This window comes from Populus euphratica, unplaced genomic scaffold (genome assembly GCF_000495115.2).
Source record: "Populus euphratica unplaced genomic scaffold, PopEup_1.0 scaffold428.1, whole genome shotgun sequence".
In the NCBI taxonomy this organism is placed as follows: domain Eukaryota; kingdom Viridiplantae; phylum Streptophyta; class Magnoliopsida; order Malpighiales; family Salicaceae; genus Populus; species Populus euphratica.
Genome location: NW_011500315.1, coordinates 179,557 through 205,581, shown reverse-complemented (window position 1 = coordinate 205,581; position 26,025 = coordinate 179,557). Strand labels below are relative to the sequence as shown.

Below are 26,025 nucleotides of genomic sequence, written 5' to 3'. Positions count from 1 at the left end.
CCTGTGGTTCGACCTCGATCTTGTCGGGTTATTGATTACTTCGACACTCCTGCACTTGGGAGAAGACATCAATCTTTTATTTCCTTTCATTTACTTAGCTAACTTTTATCTTATTTATGTTCTTATTTTGTTTATACTATACTTGTTTGACATACCATTAGTGGATCCTCTAACCTTGACATTTGTTATTATCATTGTTTAATCCTTACATTAATATTCCATCTCAAAGTTCTCTTCATCTTCATCTTCTTCTTCTTTTTCTTCACCTTCTTTTTCTTTATTATTATTGTTGTTGTTGTTGTTGTTGTTATTGTTATTACTATTATTATTGTTGTTGTTGTTATTATTATTATCGTTGTTGTATTATTATTATCTGTAATTTATACAATTAACCTATCTGTGGTTCGACCCCGATCTTGTCGGGTTATTTATTACTTCGACACTCCTGCATTTGGGAGAAGACATCAATCTTTTAGTCGTGTTAAGTTTTTGGTGTCGTTGCCGGGGAGGTAAGTTCTTGTATAAATTATAGTATTTATTTTAATTTCTTTTTTCACTTTTCTTATATATAACTTTGTTTCTTGTCTCTTATTTCTTCTTCTTTTGTTTTCTTTTTTATTTTATTATATTCCTACATGTGCATGAGAGCGTGGTCACGTACATCAAATGGTAAACTTTATAGGGTATCCTCATCATTTTCAGAAAATATGGCTGAAGAAGATAATCAATCATTTCATAATGAGAATAACCATGCTAGAACACTTAAAGACCACATGAATCCCACAAGAACAAGTGCACCATCATGCATAGTTTTTCCTCCCGATGCATCTCATTTTAATTTTAAACCAGACATTATTCAACTTTTATCTTCTTTTCATGGCTTAGAATTGGAAAATCCATACTTGCATTTAAGGGAATTTAAGGAGGTTTGTAACACATATAATGATTCAAATTGTAGCATGAACACCATCAGATTAAAGCTTTTTCCCTTTTCATTAAAAGATAAAGCTAAAACATGGCTATAAAATTTGAGACCAAGATCCATTCGTGCTTGGGATGAAATGCAACAACAGTTTTTAAAGAAGTTTTTCCCATCTCACAAAACAAACTCTTTCAAAAGATAAATCACCATTTTCACTTAAAAAACAGGAGAAACATTTTATCAATGTTGGGATAGGTATCGAGATTTGCTTATTACTTGCCCTCATCATGGTTTTGAAACATGGAGATTGGTTTCACATTTTTATGAAGGGTTAACACCTAGAAATAGGCAAATGGTTGAATTGATGTGCAATGGAACTTTTGAAGATAAAGACCCTGATGAAGCAATGAAGTACTTAGATTTGTTAGTTGAAAATGCTCAAAATTGGGACACCGTGGGTACTTATGAGGCACCGAGTAAAACTCAACCTCATATATCTAGTGGAGGTACGTACAACCTTAGAGAAGATCATGACCTTCAAGCCAAGTTTGCATCTTTAGCTAGAAACGTCGAGACACTAGAATTGAAAAGGAGTGGTCAATTAAAATCTATTGAAAACATTGTGTGTCAAATATATGATACAAATGAACACTCAACCAATAACTGTCCAACCTTGCTGACACGACTAAAAGATTGATGTCTTCTCCCAAGTGCAAGAGTGTCGAAGTAATAAATAACCCGACAAGACTAGGGTCGAACCACAAGGAGGTTAATTGTACAAATTATAAACAACAACAATAGTAACAATAACAATAGTAGTAGTAGTAGTAGTAGTAGTAGTAGTAGTAGTAGTAGTAGTAGTAGTAGTAGTAGTAGTAGTAGTAGTAGTAGTAGTAGTAGTAGTAGTAGTAGTAGTAGTAGTAGTAGTAATAGTAATAATAATAATAATAACAATAATAAAGAAAAAGAAGAAAAAGAAGAAGAAGAAGAAAGATGATGATGATGAGAACTTGGAGATCAAATATTAATGTAAGGATTAAGCAATAATAATAACAAATGTCAAGGTTAGAGGTTCCACTAATGGTATGTCAAACAAGTATAGTATAAACTCTTATTATTGAATTGGAAACCACACACAAAGGAGGTTCCAATCAGATTATATATTGTTAACATGATTACATTAGTCATCTTATTCAATTAATGCTAATACTTGTAAATCTCGTCAAGCATTCATGATTATAACTTATGTTAACAACAAATCAAGTTCCTTTCATAGCTCAGGTGTCGGTTATACCATACATTATGGGCTATGAAAGTGCCAAGCATTTGTTGTACCAAGTGTTATACAACATAAATCAAGATTAGTCATTTAACAAGCAAAGTATTAAAGAGTGAACAAGATAACAAATATAAAACATGTTAGTATCAAACATTAAAGTCCATATTGAGTTTACACTATACTTATTCTTACACCATTAGTGTAACCTTTTCACCTTGACATAATTAACTTAGCTAGACATAATGAAAGAAAGGAAAACAAATAAACAAGTTGACATAATTAACTTAGCTAGACATAATGAAAGAAAGCAAAATAGATAAACAAAATAAGAACATAAAAGTTAACTAAGTAAAGGAAAGGAAATGAAAGGCATAAACTTAATATTAATGAAAACAAAGCATAAAAAATACAAAGAGAGAAAGGAAGAGCATGATCTTGATCTGGAAACCAAGATGCCTAAATGCATGGCAAATGCCTCCTTTTATAGGCCAAAAATGGGAACTATTGATTTGATGACTAATTGATAAGTGGGTGACCAACTTTTGACTTGGTGACAATCCTTATCTTCTCTTGTCTGCCCAAAACGTCATTGATAACGTCACAATTGGAGCCAGTTGCAAACATGAAAGTTGTAGGCAATTGTCTCAGCTTTCGTATGTAAAACATTCAGCTCATTTGGACTTCTAGAACTCCAGATATGGCCAAAATACCGAACAGTGCTCGGGCTGGAAGAGAGATTCGGGCTTCTTTGTTGTTGCTACAATTTGGACTTGATAATGGCCTTTTTAGATCTTGGGCTCCATATGAAAGTTGTAGGCCTATGTCTTACCTTTCCATCCATATAAATTGGACCTAAATCTGAGATATATAGCTCTAGATATGACCCAATTACCGAACAGTGTTCCGGTTTGGATTGCACCGACATCTCTTTTCTAAGTTTGGCCATCTCTTTATCCTTGCAATTTAAGTTCTCCAAGTCATCAATCAATCCTTTCATTTATGTGATAGGCCTGCATTAAAAATAGACATTTACCACAAATTATAGGTATCTTATATTATTAGATATATTATTATAAAATATGCTTTGGTTAAGGAGTTATTGATACTTCAAGTGCAAAATGATGATATAAAACCATGATAAAAATGCACTTTTAAGTACTAATCAAAAGGCTACTGAGGCTGATATGAGAGATTACCAGAAAAGGGCCGAGTATTCAAAAGAACAGATAATGATTCTACAATCCAAGCTAGAGATGCAAGAAGTGGGGTTGAGAAGTCATTACGGTGTTATAGAAGAAGAGTTACATGAGTTAAAGCAAGAGTACCAAGAATGTCAAGACTATATTGACAACTTTGCAGTTCAAATGAACTCCAAAAACGCCAAGCTAGACATTGAAAGAGAAGAATTACAAAGAGCTAAGGCTATATTATCACTATTAGAACCAATGGTCCGAACATTGGAAAGAAGAAATGAAGTCTTGGGAGCCAACAACAAAGTGAGCATCACAAATAACACTTTGTTGCATGACCAAATAAGACATATGACAAAACAGGTCGAGCAAGTGGCCCGCTTTGCTTAGAGAATGCAACAACAGGCAACCCAAGTTGGAAATAATGCTACAAAGTATTGAGAATACTTGGGGGCTCTCACTTCCTTTATTAATGATTTAGTGAATAAGGGAATTGCCTTTTAGCGTAACAATGTATTCCGGCTATTGCTATTTTGTAAAATTTTTACCACCTCCAGTTAGTTATAAAAAGGCCATCTTTCTTTCCAAATTGAGTTTTGGGTAGTTAAATCTGATAAAGAACTTGGCAAACACTCTTTACAACAATCAGTTTGGCTTAGAAATATTGCTTAAAGGATTACGAAAGTCATGAATCAGTTCATTAAAATATATGCATCTTATTTTGCATCATATGTCTGTTTATAATATGTCATTTGCATACTCCAGTGAAACATAGGTCCCCCACCCAAGGTCCATTACACCAGAAACAGAACAAGAATGGAACACGAAGAAAGGGCTCTTTTAGAATCCCGCTACCAGAGTGAGCTAGAATCAGTGAAAAATAAAGTGTCACGGATGACTAATCTGCTTGAACAACTATTAAAAGCAAAAAGTGGGGAGGGAACATTTACTCAGCCAGCTACAAGTTTGCCTGCATCTCACATTCCCACAGCATCTCCGATTTTGGGGGTAGAGTCAGTAGCGGAACAACATTCTGCGCTAACCATCCCTATCCAGTTAGCTCACATGCCACCTACCGGGGATTTAACACCGGATAGGCCTTCTAAAAATAGGTCTGGTAGTTTCATCAGCCAAGATAAGATATCTACATTAGAAGAATGATTAAGAGCTATAGAAGGAAATGATTGGTTCGACCCAATACGAGCAGCTGAGGTGTGTTTGGTACCAAACATCGTGGCACCAAAAGATTTCAGGGTCCTAGAATTCACCAAATATACAGGCTTGGAGTGCCCAAACACGTACCTTCGATCTTACTGCAATAAGATGATTGAAGTAATCCATGACGATAAAATGCTTATCTATTTTTTTCAAGATAGTCTGTCAGGCTCTGCTTTAAACTGGTATATGCAGTTGGAAACAAGTAAAATCAAGAAATGGAAAGATTTGTAGAGGCGTTTCTCAAATAGTATAAATTCAACCTGGAAATAGCTCCAGATCGAACAAGCCTGATGTCCATAGAAAAGAAAAGCCAGGAGTCAGTCAGGGTGTATGCACAAAGATGGAGGGATGAGGTGACACATGTCCAACCCCCTTTAATCGAGACCTAGATGGTGACTTTATTCACTAATATCTTTAAAGCACCTTACTATGAGCATTTAATAGGCAGCTTATCTCAACATTTTTATGACGTTGTACGCATAGCAGAGAGGATAAAGCAAGGTATTAAAGCCAGACGCATACTAGAGCCTCTGGAGAAAAAAGGTTATTTAAGAAGAAGAAGAGAAGGGGATGTTAACAACTTAGAAGGAGGTTATAAAGGCAAGAGAGTAAATTACCCTAACCTACAAATACCTACCCCGCAATTCACCAACATAAACTTTACCAAACCTTTGCACCCAAATTCAACCAACCAAATCAATCACCCACTAAACAACCAAAACAATTATCAAAGGCCATATACCAATTATACTTCTGAGCAATTACCTCCACTACTGATGCCTTTAAAAGATTTATACGCTAAATTGCTAAGCATTGGGCAAATAACTCCAATCCTTTTACCACCAATTCAACCACCCTTTCCCATATGGTACAAGCCAGAACTAGCTTATGAATACCATGCTGGTAATCCTGGGCACGCAATTGAAACTTGTTATACTTTTAAAAGGAAGTTGTTAGAACTCATCAAAATGAGGTGGGTATCTTTCGAAGACGCGCCCAACATCAATTCAAATCCATTGCCTAAACATGCTCCTGTTAATTCGGGAGTGGGCATGATAGAAGTTGCCAATCAAAAACAAGTATTGAAGGTATCCATGAAAAGGTTGTATGATATGTTGTTACAATCAGGATTACTAAACATGAATACTGCATGTCAGTTGGGAGGTGATAACTATTGTAAGTTCTACGAGATGGAGGGACATCATATTTAGGATTGTATCAAGTTTTGCCAGAAGATTGCAGAGATGCTAATCATGGGAGAATTAAGACTTGAAACCACGGGGGACGACTAAGAGGTGAGTATGATGAAAGGCCAAGATAAATTGTCAAAAGTATGTAGAGTTCAAACTATAGCTAATGGGTTACCAAAACTGATCCTGACTAAACCTTCATTTACAACAAAAGATCACAATGCAATGCCATATAGCTATGGTTATACCTCGAACACTCAAGCCCCCATCCCTTTCTTTCATACTGAGATCAGTGGGCTAACATAAAGTGGCCGTTGTTTTACACCCAAGGAGGTAAAAAGAGCCAAAGACAAGGAAGTGGTGGATCTTGACAAAGAAATAAAGGTAAATAAACCAGTAATGGAAGAGGAGTCAAATGAATTTTTGAAGTTGATAAAGCACAGTGAGTATTGCATAGTAGATTAACTCAAAAAGACTCCAGCAAGGATATCCCTCATATCCTTGATACGAAGCTCAAAGCCACATCGAAATGCCATACAAAAGGTACTGAATGAGGCGTATGTACCCCAGGACATTGAACAGAAAACCATGGAGCACTTGGTAGGGAGGATCCACGCTTTTAATTACCTATACTTCACGGCTAATGAATTAGATGTTGAAGGAACAGGACATAACAAACCTTTGTATATCACCATGAAATGCAAAAACTGCCTTGTTGGAAAAGTACTCGTCGATAACGGCTCGACTCTTAATGTATTACCAAAACATATGCTGAAAGAAATGTCAGTCGACGAATCTCATATGAAGCCTAGTACCATGATAGCAAGAGCATATGATGGCTCGCCTAGACAGATCAATGAGACTTTAGAGGTAGAGATGTATGTGGGACCACAAATGTTCTTAGTAGCACTCTAAGTGATGGATATCCACCCATCCTATAGCATGTTACTGGGAAGGCCTTGGATCCATGCAGCTGGGGTGGTAACTTCATCTTTACACCAGTGTTTGAAATATATCATGAATGGGATGTCAGTAACCGTTAAAGTAGAGGAAACGATCTCCATGATAAAGAATCTCGTTATACCTTTCTTTGAGGCAAAAGATTGCGCAGGTGAGAATCTCCATGCCTTTGAGATTGTAAATACTAAGTGGGTACCTGAAACCACAATGTTAAGAAAGCCGAGGATTTCAGAAGTAGCAAGAATGGCAACTAAATGCTTTTTGGAACATGGAATCCCATTCCAGTATAACCCTATCACTAAAATACCAAAAAGGATTAAGCCAATTAAGATAAGATGTGCAGACCAAAGATTTGGGTTAGGATATAAGCCTAAGAAGGAGGACCATCGTTGGGCTGCCGATAGACGAAGAGAACGAAAAATGGCTAGAATCGAGGGAAGGGAGCTTGAAGAAGAAAAACTAGAAATCCCTTATCCCCAGATGGTGTCTTTCCCAAAGGAAGCATATGTGATGCAACCAGATAATAGAGCATAAGATGTTGTTCAAAGGGTGGTAACTATGAGCATCAACACCATGGAGGAAGATAAGGTGGAAGGAAGTAACACGACAACAGTAGTGAAAAAGGAAGATAAAGTGCTACCACAACTGACTATTCATATTCTAGAAGAACTCCCCACCAAGACTTTTGTGCGAAGGCTGGCTAAAGGTGAAAAGTTTCAAAACTGGGTGACCCAAGAAGCCCTATTAGTGTTTAAAATGTAAACCTCCTTTGTTTGCCTTCACATGCCTCTATCGTTGTTTTCTTTTGTCTTTCTGGTTGATAATCAAGGCTCATGATATCAGCTAGATTTTGTCTTTGTCATTGAGCCCACTTTCCTAATCAATGAGATAACGTTTTTCTCTGCATTCATTTGTTTTTATGCATGCCTTTACATTAAACATTTTCCACTTTTAGGAACCCTGAAAGCGGATCTTCCCCGACATCACATACATTTAACATTAAGAATGAATGGCCAAACTTTAACAAATATATGACAATGATGGAAGAAAAAGAATGGGATGAAAGTAATATCAGAGAATTCACAAAGCTAGTAGAGCAACATGAAAAAACCTGGGAACCTGTTGCTGAAGAACTCAAAACTATAAATGTGGGTAGTGATCAAGTTAAAAAAGAATTGAAAATAGGGACATTAACCACGCCTAAGCAAAGGGTAGAGTTAATAGCTCTATTACATGAGTATGCAGATGTTTTTGCTTGGTCTTACGAGGATATGCCTAGGTTGAACACAAACATCGTGGTACACAAGATCCTATTAGAGGAAGGTTGTAAACCAGTCAAACAGAAGTTAAGGAGAGCACATCCGGATACATGGATTAAAGTGAAAGAGGAACTCGAGAAACAATGGAATGCTAGATTCCTAGAAGTTGTTAAATACCCACAATAGGAATCCAACATTGTTGTCGTACCGAAGAAGGAAGGGAAGATTAGAATTTGCGTGGACTTTCAGAATTTGAACAAAGCTAGCCCCAAAAATGATTTCCCACTGCCCCACATAGACATTTTAGTTGACAATGCTACTCGTAGCTCCACATATTCCTTTATGGATGGTTTCTCAGGATACAATCAGATAAAGATGGCTTTAGAAGACAAGGAAAAAACAACTTTTGTTACCCCTTGGGGAACTTACTGCTATAAGGTTATGCCGTTCGGTTTAAAGAACGTAGGAGCCACTTATTAAAGAGCCATGGTAACTCTATTCTATGATATGATGCACAAGCAAATCGAGGTGTATGTAGATGATATGATTGCAAAGTCAAAAGAGGGAGAAGATCATGTCAAGGTGTTGCGAAAGTTATTCGAGAGATTGAGAAAGTATGAACTAAGGCTCAACCCTGCAAAATGTTCATTTGGGGTTAAGTCCGACAAGCTGTTAGGATTTGTAGTAAGTGGCAAAGGCATAGAGGTGGATCCTGACAAAGCAAAAGCCATCCAATCCATGCCAACCCCATAGTCAGAGAAAGAAATGAGAGGATTCTTGGGGAGGTTAAACTATATTGCCAGATTTATAGCTCAACTAACTACCACATGTAAACCTATCTTCCGATTGCTTAGGAAAAAGAATCCGGGAACTTGGAATGAATAGTGTAAGGAGGCATTCAATAAAATCAAGCACTATTTGCAAAGTCCACTATTGCTTATTCCTCTTGTGTTAAGAAAGCCTTTAATTTTATATCTGACGGTAACGGAGACAGGTATGGGATGTGTACTGGGGTAGCATGATGAAACAGGGAGGAAAGAAAGGGTTATCTATTACCTGAGTAAGAAGTTCACTGAATGTGAGTCTAGATACATAGTAATAGAGAAACTGTGTTATGCATTGGGATGAGTGGCAAAAAGATTACAACATTATATGTTGTATCACACCACTTGGTTGATTTTAAAAGTGGATCCATTGAGATACATATGTAACAAGCCCTATATTGCAAGGTGGCAGGTTTTGTTGTCAGAGTATGACATAGTGTATATGACATGGAAAGCTGTGAAGAGGAGCGTCATTACTGACCATTTAACTGATAATGCTATTGAAGATTATGAACCGTTGGATTTTTATTTTCCGGATGAAAATTTATTGGCAATAGAGGAAGAAGAAGAAAAGACAGATTGGTGGACTATGTTTTTTGACGGAGCAGTGAATGTATATGGTAACGGGGCCGGCGTAGTGATAATCTCGCCTGATCGGAAGCTATATCCAATTTCAGTTAAATTACATTTTGAATGCACCAACAATACAGCTGAATATGAAGCTTGTATACTCAGTTTAGAAGCTTCATTAGAGATGAAGATTAGAAAGGTGGATGTATATGGTGACTCAATGTTGATTATTTGTCAAGTGAAAGGAGAATGGCAAACCAAGGAAGAAAAGCTGAGGCCTTACCAGGAATACTTGTCCACACTAGTAGAGGACTTTGAAGTGATAAAGTTCACTCACCTGGGAAGAGAGGGGAACCATTTTGCGGATGCTTTGGCTATATTAGCTATTATGGCTACAATTGACCTCGGGTATAGGGTGCAGCCAGTACACATTAATATCAGAAATAACCCAGTTTATTGTTACTCAATTGAAGGAGAGATAAATGGGAAGTGATTAGTACTTAAAAGTGCATTTTTGTCATGGTTTTATATCATCATTTTGCACTTGAAGTATCAGTAACTCCTTAACTAAAGCATGTTTTATAATAATATATCTAATAATATAAGATACCTTTAATTTGTGGTAAATGTTCATTTTAAATGCAGGCCTATCACATAAATGAAAGGATTGATTGATGACTTTAAGAACTTAAATTGCAAGGGCAAAGATATGGTCAAACTTAGAAAAGAGATGTCGGTGCAATCCAAACAGGAACACTGTTCGGTAATTGGGTCATATCTGGAGCTACAGATCTCAGATTTAGGTCCAATTTATATGGCTGGAAAGGAAGACATAGGCCTACAACTTTGATATGGAGCCCAAGATCTAAAAAGGCCATTATCAAGTCCAAATTATAGCAACAACAAAGAAGCCCGAATCTATCTTCCAGCCCGAGCACTGTTCGGTATTTTGGCCATATCTGGAGTTCTAGAAGTCCAAATGAGCTGAATTGTTTACACAAGAAAGCTGAGACAATTGCCTACAACTTTCATGTTTACAATTGGCTCCAATTTGATTGCCTACAACTTTCATGTTTGCAACTGGCTCCAGTTTTGACGTTATCAATGACGTTTTGGGCAGACAAGAGAAGATAAGGATTGTCACCAAGTCAAAAGTTGGCCACCCACTTATCAATTAGTCATCAAATCAATAGTTCCCAATTTTGGCCTATAAAAGGAGGCATTTGCCATGCATTTAGGCATCTTGGTTTCCAGATCAAGATCATGCTCTTCCTTTCTCTCTTTGTATTTTTTTATGCTTTGTTTTCATTAATATTAAGTTTATGTCTTTCATTTCCTTTCCTTTACTTAGTTAACTTTTATGTTGTTATTTTGTTTATCTATTTTTCTTTCTTTCATTATGTCTAGCTAAGTTAATTATGTCAAGGTGAAAAGGTTACACTAATGGTGTGAGAATAAGTATAATGTAAACTTAATATGGACTTTAATGTTTGATACTAACATGTTTTATATTTGTTATCTTGTTCACTCTTTAATACTTTGCTTGTTAACTGACTAATCTTGATTTATGTTGTATAACACTTGGTACAACAAATGCTTGGCCCTTTCATAGCCCATAATGTATGGTATAATCGACACCTGAGCTATGAAAGGAACTTGATTTGTTGTTAACATAAGTTATAATCATGAATGCTTGACGAGACTTAATGTTGTTAACATAAGTTATAATCATGAATGTTTGACGAGATTTACAAGTATTAGCATTAATTGAATAAGATGACTAATGTAATCATGTTAACAATATATAATCTGATTGGAACCTCCTTTGTGTGTGGTTTCCAATTCAATAATAAGAGTTTATACTATACTTGTTTGATATACCATTAGTGGAACCTCTAACCTTGACATTTGTTATTATTATTGTTTAATCCTTACATTAATTTTCCATCTCCAAGTTCTCATCATCTTCTTCTTCTTCTCTTTCTTTATTATTATTATTATTACTACTACTACTACTATTACTACTACTACTACTACTATTATTATTATTATTATTATTATTATTATTATTATTGTTCTTGTTCTTGTTATTGTTATTGTTGTTGTTGTTGTATTATTGTTATTTATAATTTGTACAAATAACCTCCCTATGGTTCGACCCCGGTCTTGCCGGGTTATTTATTACTTCGACACTCCTGCACTTGGGAGAAGACATTAATCTTTTAGTCGTGTCAGGAAGCCTTGGTTTTACGATATCAAAAACTTTGTGCAGAACTAGGAATATCCAGAGGGAGCTTCGAAGGTGAATAAGAAGACCCTAAGGCGATTGGCCACGGGTTTTTATCTCGATGGAGAGATTTTGTACAAAAGATCATTCGATGGAACATTACTGAGGTGTTTGAATGCAACAAATGTTAGAACAACTTTGTGAAAGGTCCATGAAGGGATTTGCCCAACCCATGCTAGTGGACTTATGATGGCCAAAAAAAAAATACAAAGGGCTGGTTATTTCTAGATGACATTAGAAAAAGACTACATCGACTATGTCAGAACATGTCACAAGTGTCAGGTGCATAGTGATAAAATCAATGCACCTCCAACCCCTTTGTTTAATCTGGTATCTCCTTGGCCATTTGCAATGTGGGGAATTGATGTGATCGGGCCTGTTAACCCAAAAGCCAGCAATGGGCATAGATTCATCCTTGTAGCCATTGATTATTTCACGAAATGAGTATAAGCCTATTCATACGCTCATGTGACTCAGAAAGTGGTAAAGAGGTTCATAGAGAAAGACTTGATTTGTCGTTATGGGCTGCCAGAAAAGATAGTGACTGATAATGCATAGAATTTCAACAACAAAATGATAATGGAGCTTTGTACTAAATGGAAGATCAAACATTCAAATTCCTCACCATATAGGCCAAAGATGAATGGGGCCGTGGAAGCAGCCAATAAGAACATTAAGAAAATCATTCAAAAAATGGTAGTCATCTATAAAGATTGGCACGAGATGTTGTCATTCGCTCTCCATACATATCGCATTGTAATAAGAACCTCGACTAGAGCCACGCCATATTCGTTGGTATATGGAATGGAGGCAGTAATGTCGTTGGAAGTCGAAATCCCATCATTAAGGGTGTTGATGAATTCAGAGTTAGAAGAGGCTGAATGGACCAAAGTAAGATATGAACAGTTAAACTTGATTAGTGAAAAGAGGATAGCCACCATCTATCATCATTAACTTTACCAGAAAAGAATGGTTAAGGCATATGATAAGAAGGTTAGACCTTGTGTGTTTCAAAAAGGAGATCTAGTGCTAAAGAAACTTTTGTCTCTACCAGGAGAAGACCACAACAAGTGGTCTCCAAATTATGAAGGTCCTTATATAGTAAAGAAAGCTTTCTCAAGCGGAGCTCTGAAATTGTCTAGCATGAATGGAGATGATCTAAACAGACCTGTGAATTCTGACTCTGTAAAAAGATATTATATCTAAATATGTTCGGTTTTCTCCCAAAATAAATACAGTAAAGTTTGGTCATGCATTCTTTGTGTAAAGAACCCTGTCATTACTTTGATCTCACGACACTTATTTCATTTATCTGGAAAGAACTGATTTTGTGCATGATTACAAGAAATGCATCATAAAGCACTCAAAGATGAAATTTAAGCATTTCCATAAAAAAAAAGGTGACTAAACCAAAATAAACCCCAAAACTAACCCTGAGATAAAACCTTGTCTCTGCTAGCATTTTTTGAATTTGCATAGATAAATGGTTAGTTAACCATCTCTGTGATCACATATATTTTCCTAGGATAAGAACAAGGTTTATCAATCCTAACAATGTGCGCTTTGAAATGAGGAAAGGCCATCTTTGTTATCCATTCACTTTTCTAATAAATTCATCCTTTGTAGCCCCCATTTGAGCTGAATCGCGTTTCTTCCTTATAACAGCCTTGGTTAGGATCACACCCCACATTGGGGGCAAACGAGAGATATTGGGAAGACCCTAATAGAATCAATAGGAAAGGGAAGGTTAAGAAAAATTCCAACGATGATTGAAAAAAAAAAAAAACCTAGACTAGGGGCAGAAAATACTGATGCTAGTTTTGATCACCTTACCAGCTAGACAAAGCAATGAAGATGGATACAAGAATTGATCATGTAATTTTTAGTTATTATCCAGACAAAGCAGTGAACATAGATGAGGGAATTGATGTCTCATGTAGTAGACACAACAAAAACCCCCAAAGACGACATTGTGAAAAACCAAAAAAAAAAGAGGAAAGAAGAAAGAAAACCATACAAAGAATAACAGAGTTACAAACTTTGGTTTTTAGTGTCAAGAATAGAATCTCCAGATGACTTTTCATATATTCAAGAACGAAAATTTTGTTTTGGTATGACCCATGTTATGAGAATTCTGGTCATGAAGGTTAACAAGGTTATATATTAAGAGAAAGATGATTGATGAATAGTTGATCCTAAGTCTTTGAAACCCTCAAACACCTTTTGAGACTGTAAAAATTATTTCTTTCATAACCCATAACTATAGCCTACATTACAAGCTTTTAGAAGCCCTTTCTAATCAAACGTATGTAACTTGGTTTGATAAACTTTTGTCTCATGTTTGCAAAATGCTAGTATGGGACAATTCTTTTTATATATATATACAGTCTTTTCAAGTCTTTGCTTGAAACCTTTGGAAAAGATTAAAACAGAAGGTCACCTTTAAAAAAAAAAAAGAGCTTGACTTAAAGACAATTGCATTCCAAAACCTGAGAAAACCTATAATGGGAACTGCTTAAACAAGTCTTTAGTATGCATGTTGAAAGTTCTAGTAGTCATGAACAATTTCAAGCTCTAGTTGTTGTTAAAGATTTCTTCTAGAAAACTAGTCATTTTCTTTTATGCTGAGACAAAAAAAAAACAAAAAAAAAACCTAAAAAGTCCTTCATGCTGATGTGGAGAAAGATGAATAAAAGCATTGGCAGGAGCATGATAAACAAGGTGGACTCAGTGGAAAAGTGGAGATTTCTTCATTTGAAATAGGACAGTGCAACAAACACATGCCAACATCTGACTACGAACATACGAGATAAGCTCATATTGAGGGAAGGGTTTTACGAAACCTCAGGGATCTATGTTTCAAGACAGGTAAGAATGCATGCATTATCATTCCACTTTTAAATATTGCATTCTGTTGGTGACTTGTTTGAGGAAATATCTGAGTTAAAATCCAGCGAGTTTGTGGATAAAGAAGGAATCATTGAGGGAAGAGTAACAAAGAGTTTAGTTTGGACTAGAGAAAGGAAAAAGAAAGGGAGCAAATTTGTTACAAGATTAGTCTTTATTAAACTATGGTGTTACGAACCACACACAAGAATTTTGGTTCTAGTTAAAGGGGTTTGGCAAAAGGAATCTCAGTTTATCCTAACCACACAGAGGATTTTGGTTCTGGTTAAAGGGGATTGGCGAAAGGAATCTCAGTTTATCCTAACCACACATAGGATTCTGGTTCTGGTTAAAGGGGATTGGTGAAAGGAATCTTAGTTTATTCTAACCACACACAGGATTTTGGTTCTGGTTAAAGGGGATTGGCGAAAGGAATCTCAGTTTATCCTAACCACACACAGGATATTGGTTCTGGTTAAAGGGGATTGGCGAAAGGAATCTCAGTTTATCCTACCACACACACGGTATTGGTTCTTATTAAAGGGGATTGGCAAAAGGAATCTCAGTTTATCTTAACCACACACACGGTATTGGTTCTTATTAAAGGGGATTGGCGAAAGGAATCTCAGTTTATCTTAACCACACATAGGATTTTGGTTCTGGTTAAAGGGGATTGGCGAAAGGAATCTCAGTTTATCCTAACCACACACAGGATATTGGTTCTGGTTAAAGGGGATTGGCGAAAGGAATCGCAGTTTATCCTAACCAAACATAGGATTTTGGTTCTGGTTAAAGGGGATTGGCGAAAGGAATCGCAGTTTATCCTAACCACATAGGTTTTGGTTCTGGTTAGAGGGATTGGCGAAAAGAATCTCAGTCTATCCTAACCACACAAGATTTTGGTTCTGGTTAAAGAGGATTAGCGACAGGAATCTCAGTTTAACCCAATCAAACATTATATTAGCTTTGATACAAAGGAATTGCCGAATGAGGTTTCTAGTCAACCAAGCTTTAAGAAGATTAGTTTTGGAAGACCAAGCCTTGTTTTTCTTTACAAAACTTACTATGCAAAGTCTTTGCTCCGTAAGTATTGTAAAGAGGGGGCATCTGTTGTAACCCATTTTTGGATCCTGTGTAAAATATATATATATATATAGAAAAAAAATTAAAAAAATATAATAATAACTAATTTAAAAATAATAACAGTAAAAAAAAAGATGTCAGAATGCTCAGAAAATGGTCAAAAATTGGTTGAGGAGGTTTACAATTACAAAGATTAAAATTTAGCAGTATTTTGTTGAGTGATGAGAGTCGTGTTGACAAAGAAAATTCAATTTTAGGAAGAAAAGTCCAAAATAAGATGTTTATGGATTCAATTAAATTTTAATAAAGGTTTAATTGAATTTATGGAGGTTTTGATTGCAAGAAAATTTGATTTTTGAGTTAATTTGGGCTTTTATTAGAAGAAATTAAAGTTCTTGGGTCAAAATATAATTTTTGAGAGTTAATTTGGTCAAATCAAGGGCTTAATTGCATAAATATTGAAGTTTGATAGCCAATTAGGGACTTAATTGAAGAAATTTGAAACCAAGGACCAAATTGTAAAACCACGCCTAAATTGAAGGCCTGATTTTGAATCTGACGCGTTTTGGCGCCAATTCTCATTTAATGACATGGCGCGTTTTGGGAAAAACGACGTCGTTTCATGCACTATTTATAAAAAAAAATGAGAAAACTCAAAACAATGTCGTTCATCATCTTCTTCCCTTGGACACGCAGAGAATAGAGGAAGAAAATGTGTTTTTCTCCTTTGTTTTCACCGATCCTTTTACCTACATTTCACCTTCAAAAAGACGCCGACACAACCCACTTTCCACGTGCTGGAAGAATGGGGGAGGAGCAGGAGCACAGTGGCTACCCCAGACACGTCCCCTCCCTTGTTTTTGCCTATAAAATCAGGGGAGGCAGCAGTAAAAAAAAAAAGGAAAAAAGAGAGGGAGAAAAAGAAGGAGAGAAGGAGACCAAACCCAAAAATAGAAGGAGACCAAACCCGAGGAGAGAAGAGAAGAGGAGAGAGAAAAAAAAGAGAAGAAGAAGCAGAAAAGTGTGAAAAACCGAGGAAAGAGAGAGAAGAAAAACACAGCAAAACGCTGGCCACCGTGTCTCCGCCGCCAACAGCATCGCGTTAACGCCAATCTCAGGTAACCTCCGGTTGCCCCGTCTCTTTCTCCTTTGCTCAGCCACCATCTGCGTTTGCATGCAGAACGTGAATTAATTCACGTTCTGCAGCAAATGAGGGGGGGTTGGTTATTGTACACTAGTTCAGCCCATTTGCACAGTAACTAGCCCATTTGGTTTTGGGCCGAATCTGGCCCATTTCAAAAAAAATTAAAAATTAATTTTTTTTATATTTTTAATTTTTTTTATTTATGCATTTTTGCTTAGTATTGGTCTGTATTTTATGTCATAAAAAATACAAATCTGGTATTCAAAATACCTGATTTTTGTCAAAACTTAAGAAAGAAAATTGAAAACAAAAAAAAATGTTTTTGTGCATACGGTCAAATGCCTCAAAAGCTAAAAAAATCATATTGTATTTTTCATACATCAAAAACAATATTTTAGCATGTATTTTGGCTTTAATAACCAGTTTATTAAAGTCAAAAGAACATTGGCTAAAATTTCAAAAATAACAAAAAAATTATTTTATTTTGTTTTAGTATCAGGGATTATGAGGTTATACGTAACACATATTCCTGATATTAAATAAAAAGTATTTTTTATTTAATGACATAGAACATCTTGGTTTTTATCCGATAAGATAAAGATCTCCTTACAAAGGAGGACTTTTCTTAAACCTTAGATAGACATATAATTAGACACCACAACATGATTTCATATTTTATCAGACAAAACAATACAGTCTACCTTAGGTAGGGCGTATTTGGGGTGCTAATACCTTCCCTTTACGCAACCAGTCTCCATACCCGATCTCCGAGACTAGTTAGGGTTCCTAGTTACCAGAATATTAGATGGCGACTCCCGTTTCAAATTTTCCACTGATAAGAGACAAGAATTCCTTGTCTCTTCATATCTTGCTAGAAATACACCACTTCCTATCTTTTCAAAGGATGGTGGATGATCGCCGCGACGCCGCACACGTGTGACAAACATTACAAAAAATACAAAGAGAGAAAGCAAGAGCATGATCTTGATCTGAAAACCAATATGTCTAAATGCATGGCAAATGCCTCCTTTTATAGGCCAAAATTAAGAACTATTAATTTGATGACTAATTGATGAGTGGGTGACCAGCTCTTGACTTGGTGACAATCCTTATCTTCTCTTATCTGCCCAAAACATTATTGATAATGTCAAAATTAGAACCACTTGAAAACATGAAAGTTGTACGAAATTGTCTCAGCTTTCTTGTGTACAAAATTCAACTCATTTGAACTTTTAGAACTCTCGATATGGGCCAAACACTAAACAGTGCTTGGGCTAGAAGACAGATTCAAACTTCTTTGTTGTTGCTATAATTTGGACATGAAAATGGCCTTTTTAGATCTTGGGCTCCATATGAAAGTTGTAGGTCTATGTCTTACCTTTCCATTCATATAAAGTAGACCTAAATCTGAGATATACAGCTCCAGATATGACCCAATTACCAAATAGTATTCTGGTTTGGATTGCACCGACATCTCTTTTCTAAGTTTGGCCATCTCTTTGTCCTTTCAATTTCAGTTCTTAAATTCATCAATCAATCCTTTCATTTATGTGATAGGCCTACATTTAAAATGAATATTTACCATAAATTAAAGGTATCTTATATTATTAGATACATTATTATAAAACATGCTTTAGTTAATGAGTTATTGATACTTCGAGTGCAAAATGATGATATAAAACCTTGATAAAAATGTACTTTTAAGTACTAATCAACAGCCTCGTTCGTTGGTTGTTATATCATTTTTACACCATTGGATAGGTATGGATCTTGGATATGTTGTTCATCTAGATGTTATATAAATTTAGAATGGTTAAGATCGAAAACAAACACTCCTACTAGAAATTATACATCCTAAACAGTAGGTCTCTAATTTTTAGGCTAGTTAGATATTGTTTTGATATAGAGAGATTGAACTGTTGGAGGTATGTTAATGTTGGATATGTTATTCTAATGATGATAATGTATAACACCGCCGTTTAGATTTATTGAATTCTAAATTTACAGAATAACGTTTTAAGTTTGGTTTGAAAAATATTGAATGAGAATCTGATGTTTAGCATAAAAGTATGTTTCGGGACTAAGGATAATTGCAATGGGTTTAATGATGATGGAAGTGTTTGAGAATTATTTGTGTTGTGTTTGAGTCATGTTTTGATGTGTTGATAAGTAAAGGTATAGTTAAATTCTATAAAGAATAGTGATTGATTAATACTTTGGTTATGTTAGAATGAGAAATCATAGTAAGGATGTTGTAAATTAAATTATGATATAAGGAATCATTTTGAGTGTGCTTTGGAAAAATTTGTCATGTGTAGTCATTGCTAGAATTTAAGTTAAATTACATTGTTTGGTGATAGATTAAATGTCTTGGGACATTAGAAAACAATGATAAGAATTCATGTCTTTAAACAACAACAAAAAAAAAAATCAGCAACAAAAAGTCATGTCTTTTGGACATTGAAAATCATTAATGAAAAATTGAGTTAATTGGACATTTAATGTTAGTGTAAATAAATTCTAATGTAAATGAATTTAAATGACAAGCAAGATAATAATATACATTAATGGAAATTGTTCATAGAAGTATTTGATTTTGTGAATTTATGAATAAATCAGGAAGATTCGAATATTAATTCAGGATGTTATATTGAAATGTAGGAGAAGCATTCGACAATGGGCACCCAACTTCTTAAAAGCTTATATAGTAGGAACTTGAGGAGGGACCGCAGGAAGGGCATAACAATAACAAAAGAGCGCGAGCCAAGCTTCTGCAATAGGTAGGTGTTCTATACCTACACTTTTTACATAATGTTAATTTTGCTAACTTGTTATATTCTTGGTCTTTGTATCTATGGGTGTGATCATAAAGAGAAAGGATAAAGTGAAATAAACAAGAAATTAAAATGAATTTGAGTACTTGATTGATTTAAGAATATGACTTACATTAATGGACTTCGTTGATGATTGTTCCTTGAACTTGATTAGCTGATCCCAAATGCGGAGGCTAATAATGTTAGTAAAGTTTACTAACATCTGCATGATCATCTTTGAAAATGAAAGATATTGAACTTGATTAACTATTCAGGTGAGAATAATTAATGACATCAACTGGTGATGTCGATATCGGCAATCACATAAAACTTGATTAACTATTCCTGAAGTGAAAGTTAATGATGTCAAGAATCTTGATATTGGCATTTCTGAAAATATTTCAAGGTATTATAGAAAGAAAAATCTGATTGACTATTTTAGGTTGGAAATAGACGATGACATCAATCGGAGGCATTGATGTTAGCATTTACAACGAACTTGATTAGTCGGTCATGATATGGACGAGTAATGACACTAATAAAAATTCATTAGTGTTGTCATTCCCTTCCAAGTTTTGGGGGAGGTGTTACAATGGCTTTCCTGATAAGGAATGATTAAAAGTATTAATGAAATAAAGATTGACATCTTGAAAGGATTATTCATTCAGCTTTAAGGAGGCGGATATTGATTGATATATATATATATATAATTGATATATATATATATATATATATATATATATATTGAATTATTTGATGAGTTGTAATTGATATAATTTGAGAATTGTGTGCACATGGAGGATGAAAAAGGAAATTATAACTAATAATATAAATATGTTGTATTAGGTTTTGTATTGTTGCTAACATGATAAGAATTTGATGGTAATTATAATAGTGTAATAAGATGCTAATAATAATGATGAAACGACCTATCAATTATTCTACCTACTGTATAAGATCCTAGAAGGCTTGGTTTAAAAGTGAAAGATGCACAAAAACAAATTGTTATAATAATTAAAATCTAAGGAAAGTGAATCAATAGGGTTATAATTTTCATATTTTGTATTCAAAAACAAGTAATTTGGTTACTATTTATCCTAGAAGACTTGGTTTAAAAATGAAAGATGTACAAAAACAAATTGTTATAATATTTAGAATCTAAAGAAAGTGAATCAACAAAGTTACAATTTTCATATACTAGACACATGGTATTCAAAAACAAGTAATTTGATTACTATTTAGAATGATGTGAGAAAGTATATGAAGAATAGAATGATGTTAGAAAGTATATGAAGAATTGTATAATTAGTCAGCCATATGAGTAAAGGATAATAAAATTTGGCCTCAATTATGGTGCCCAAATGAGATTAGGTTGGTGAATTAAATAGTTTGATTAATTGATGCATGTATTGTATTCATATTAATTGAATATGGAATGGATATGAATATTCTGAAAATGATGATAGGTTCCATGATAAGAGGAGATTTTATTAAAAATCTAAAGAAACATTGGAAGGTGCACAAGAAACATGTAAGTTGAATATATTTATAAATCAAAATTGGATAAAAAAACATAATGAGTTTGACGATTTATATGGAAAATCCATAATGGATATAATAGATGACGGGATTAAAATTGATATAAAGAGAGGGAGTGAGAGAAATCACATGGAAGATATTATAACGAATTAAATGCGCTCATAACGTGAAACAAGATACAAAATGAAAATATTGAACAATTCCAAGAATGATGAATAGAGATGTAATAATAGAAGGCTAAATAAGAATTTCAGAGAATTATGATTGCATATTGTTGAATATATATTTAATTATATGTGCATGTATTGTGTGATTTTTCTTTTATGCTATATTTTATTCTTACTATATTTATTCTATTCATTATAAAATTGCAAGTCCTTCACATTCACATCAAGAGTAGTGTTTTAGGCCCTCTAGTCTCTTTTTGTATAATTAGAGAAGAAAATGAACATTAATATATTTTGTCTCTAAGGAATTAAGTGACGTAACATGTAACAACACTCCTTTTATATAAAGTAGTACTATTTTGTATTTGTAATCTTAATGTTTGTTTACTTCCATTTATTATTAAATTATATGTGTTAATAGGAAAGAAATAAATATGCGAAAGGTTATGCATGTATCATGAATGATGTGCTATTTGAGGTTCAACATGATTATGATATGATTGAGAGAGGAGTATAAGGTATGTACAAGATGAATGTCGATAACTTAGGACATTTTGGTATAGAGAAAACTCTATCAAAATTTCAGCAAGTTCTAGATAAGTTTGGCAAAAAAAAAAATTCTCATTTTCTTAAGCTAAGACTCAAAGTTCCTTTAAAAATATATTAAATTATGAGGTGTTACATTGTGCCTCTATCAAAAAAACATAACACTAACCATCAAGTGTATTGAAGTCTTTTTATAAGACTCATTCATCATTACTAAGTTGAACAGAATAAATAAATTTTTTCTCATCTTGATTGCATAATGAAATAACCAAAATATTTTTTAAAGAAAAAAAATTAAATTTCTTCAATGGCCATTTTCTTATTCGCATAATGGTTTTTTCATTATTATAATATCAACTAAGGAAAAATTTGGTCTTTGCATAAATATAAAATACAACAATACACAGTTTAATGACTAAAATAATCTTAAAAGGAAAAATAAAATAAAATAGAGTCAAAGGGCTTTCTAGTCTTTTCATAATGATTTTAGTGTTATTACCAAGTCAAATTAGGGGCAATTCGGTATTTGAATAATTAAATATAATAAACAAAAAGACAGGTGCATGTAAAAAACCAAAAGGCGCGTGGGATGTGCTTGAGCAATTCGAACAGTGAGTGTTATGTATTAAAAAGACCTTCCGTATTGTCTTTAGAAGTGTCATCCTGTCCTTTTCTATATGGAGAGAAGTGTGTTGGCATTATGGTTCGGTTTGTCAATATTAGACCTTTATTATTATTTTTTTCCTCTCTCATCCTCTAAAAATTATAACTTGTACCTCTTTATTCTTGGCATTTCAACTCCATTTCTAATTCTTTTGATTTTAAATTTTTATTATTAATCTTTTTATAGAAGTTTTATTTGTTTTCAATATCATTATTTCATTTCAATTTATAAATATTATATTTTTTAATTTGATCCTTATTCTTTTAATATATGTTTTTTTTTCTTTACATTTTTGTTAAAGTCTTATTAGTTTTTATTTTCATCATTCAATTCAAATTGATGGTATTGTGTTTTTCAATTTGATCCTTATTTTTTATATTACTATTTTTTTTAGTCCTTTAGTAAAAGTTTTATTTGTTTTTAATTTCATCATTTGATCAAAATTGATGGTATTGTATTTTTCAATTTGATCCTTATTTTTTATATTACTATTTTTTTTAGTCCTTTAGTAAAAGTTTTATTTGTTTTTAATTTCATCATTCAATCCAAATTTATGGATTGTGTTTTTCAATTTCATCCGCATTGTTTTGATTTCTAATTTTTTTCTTGGCTCTTTGGAAAAGTTATTTTTCTTTTCAATTTCACCCTTATTGTATTTTTCAATTTAATCCTTATTTTTCATATTTCTAATTTTTTATTGCTCCTTTTGCAAAAAATTTATTTGTTTTTAATTTCATCATTCAATCCAAATTTATGGATTGTGTTTTTCAATTTCATCCGCATTGTTTTGATTTCTAATTTTTTTCTTGGCTCTTTGGAAAAGTTATTTTTCTTTTCAATTTCACCCTTCAATCATAAATTTGTTTTTAATTTTTATGTCAATTTTGATCCTTATTCTTTTGATTTTTTATGGTCCTTTTGCCAAATTGATTTTTCTTTTCAATTTTACCTTTTAATCAAATATAAAATTTATTTGGTATTTGTATTTTGATCTTTATTTTTTTAATTGATATGTTTTTAATCCTTTTTTTAATTAATTTTTTAACTTTATCTTTCAATGTTTGATTAATTGAGAATTAAACTTCATGATTTTTTCAAATAAGGTAAGTAGTTCGGGTCTAATTGATTAGTACTTAAAAGTGCATTGTGGGTCTAATGACCCAAGTCACGGGTTTAAAAAGTTAACACTATTTAAAAAAAGCATTGAAATTCTTTTTATTTCTTATCAAGTTTTTCCAATCTCATGATTTGGGCTACGGGTTTGACAGAATATCTTAGGTTGGCTCGATCCTCATTATCGGGGTTATAGGTTTGTCATGATGCTTAAGTTAACCAAGACCTAATTTTTTTATATCATTTTTTTATCTCATTTCATTCTTCCATATTTAATGAGTTGTAAATGGAGATACATCGTTTGTTCTCATATGAAAAAAAAAATTATCAAGATATCCTAATCACTTTCCTTTTAAATTTGATTCACCTATTATTGTTTTCTTTTTTTCTTCTAATTAAATTAAAGCTAGCTTATTTGATCCAGTTAGATCCATGATTTAATTTATTTTTTATTTGTTAAAACACACTTGTGGTAGCAAAATATCATTTTTTACACAAAAAAAGTAATTTGGCCCCGTAGCAAAGTGTAGGCACTAAATCTAGTTATTAACTGAAAGTAATGTAAACTCTTTTAAGATGGTCATTAATGGTCGTAAAACCATCATATTAATAGTTCATGGTCATTAATGGTCATAAAAAGATTATTAATAGTTGTTTGACTCTCTCTCATTCTTTCACTTATTTTTATAGTTCAGAAAAAAAAAAATTAAGTGAAACAATTAGTTAATACTAGAAAGGTGGCTAGCACTTCGTCATGGGACGGGCTGAATTTTTTGTAACATAAAAAAATGATGCTCAAGTGCTATCAATATATTTTAAAGAAGGATAAAAAAATCTATAACTCGAAGTCATATAAAAAAATTGAATAAGATAATGATTGTCAGTGAATAAAAAAAGAATTAAATTATAATATTTCAACTCAAAACTTGCAAGTGAGATTATCAAAGGATGAAGTTTAACTTTAAAAAGAATCATTGAACAAAATAACCTAATAAAAGGAAAAGAGGAAAAAACCAAAAAGGATAAAAAAAAAACGACCTCAAAAGAAACCTTGACAACCTAGTAAACCTCCTACCTAGATCATAAGATGGGGATAACCTGATTGAAAGAAAAATAACAAAAATCACTTTTAAAATAAATGACTTTGACATATGTAATTGAAAAAAAAAATTGATGTCAACCTTTATTAACTTTTCAAACCTATGACTCAAGCTAGTGACAAAATCAAAAGCACCTTATGTGGAATACAACTATTTTAAAACTCAACTTAACTCGATAGGCTTATGTCAAGACGAGTTTAAGGTGGACAATCTGTGAATAAGATGATCCAAGGTTAAGATTGGGATGGATTTCAAAATAAATTAGGGGAGAATTGATTTAGTATGAAACAATAAAAAAACTCAAGTTGATCCATGACTATGTCAATTAAGGGCAAACCCAGTCAAAACTCATTGATTATTTTTTTATTTTATTTTTTAAAATGATGTCATTTTTGCTTTTTTTATAAAACCAAAACATTCGATTGACTTGAGTTTACAAAGGCCAACTCACTCGATCCATAATCAAGTACTAGCCTAGATCGACTCCTGGTACAAAGATCAACTCCTAATAAATCAAGTGTCAAATGCTAAAATAAAAAAAAATTAATTACTAAAAAATAATTTTTAAAAAATAGCAATTAATAAAAATAAGGCCCTCATTTCAAAAGAAAGAATAAGAGGACAACATAAAATTTTGAATTGAAGAAAAAAATTAAAATAAAAATCAAGTGAATGAGGACTAAAATTGAGAAAAATAAAAAATCAAGATCATAGATATAAAGATGAAATTTAAAAAAAAAAAGATAAAAAAGCTGAAAATCAAAATTAGAAATCAAAACATTGAGGGTGAAACCTTAAATATCATAAAATAAAACGACGAACAAGATTTTTCTAATGGCTAACACAAAATACAAAGTGGGGAGAGAGAAGAAGAAAAGAAAAAGGAGCGGTCAGTGATAAACCATCATCGTAACTATCACACATGTCGCCCTATGTGGAAAGGGGCTTCATGGCATTTCCAACACTATCATAGAAATTGGCATTCCTCTATAAAAAGGTATTTCACACACCGCTAAAAGAATACAAAGGCGCTTCATACTTTGGTGTGTGACATAACTAAAAGATTGATGTCTTCTTCCAAATGCAGGAGCGTCGAAGTAATAAATAACCCGGCAAAATCGGGGTCGAACCACAGGGAAGTTAATTATATAAATTATAAATGATAATAATAACAATAATAACAACAACAACAATAACAATAATAATAATAGTATTAGTAGTAATATCAATAATAATAATAATAATAATAATAATAATAAAGAAGAAGAAGA

The 26,025-nt window shown here is 33.2% G+C and overlaps 1 pseudogene; it reads left to right on the top strand.

Annotated features, from left to right (window-relative positions):
- The first annotated feature begins 4,207 nt into the window (after positions 1-4,207).
- LOC105113566 (uncharacterized) lies at positions 4,208-9,905 on the top strand (annotated as a pseudogene).
- The last annotated feature ends 16,120 nt before the right edge of the window (positions 9,906-26,025 follow it).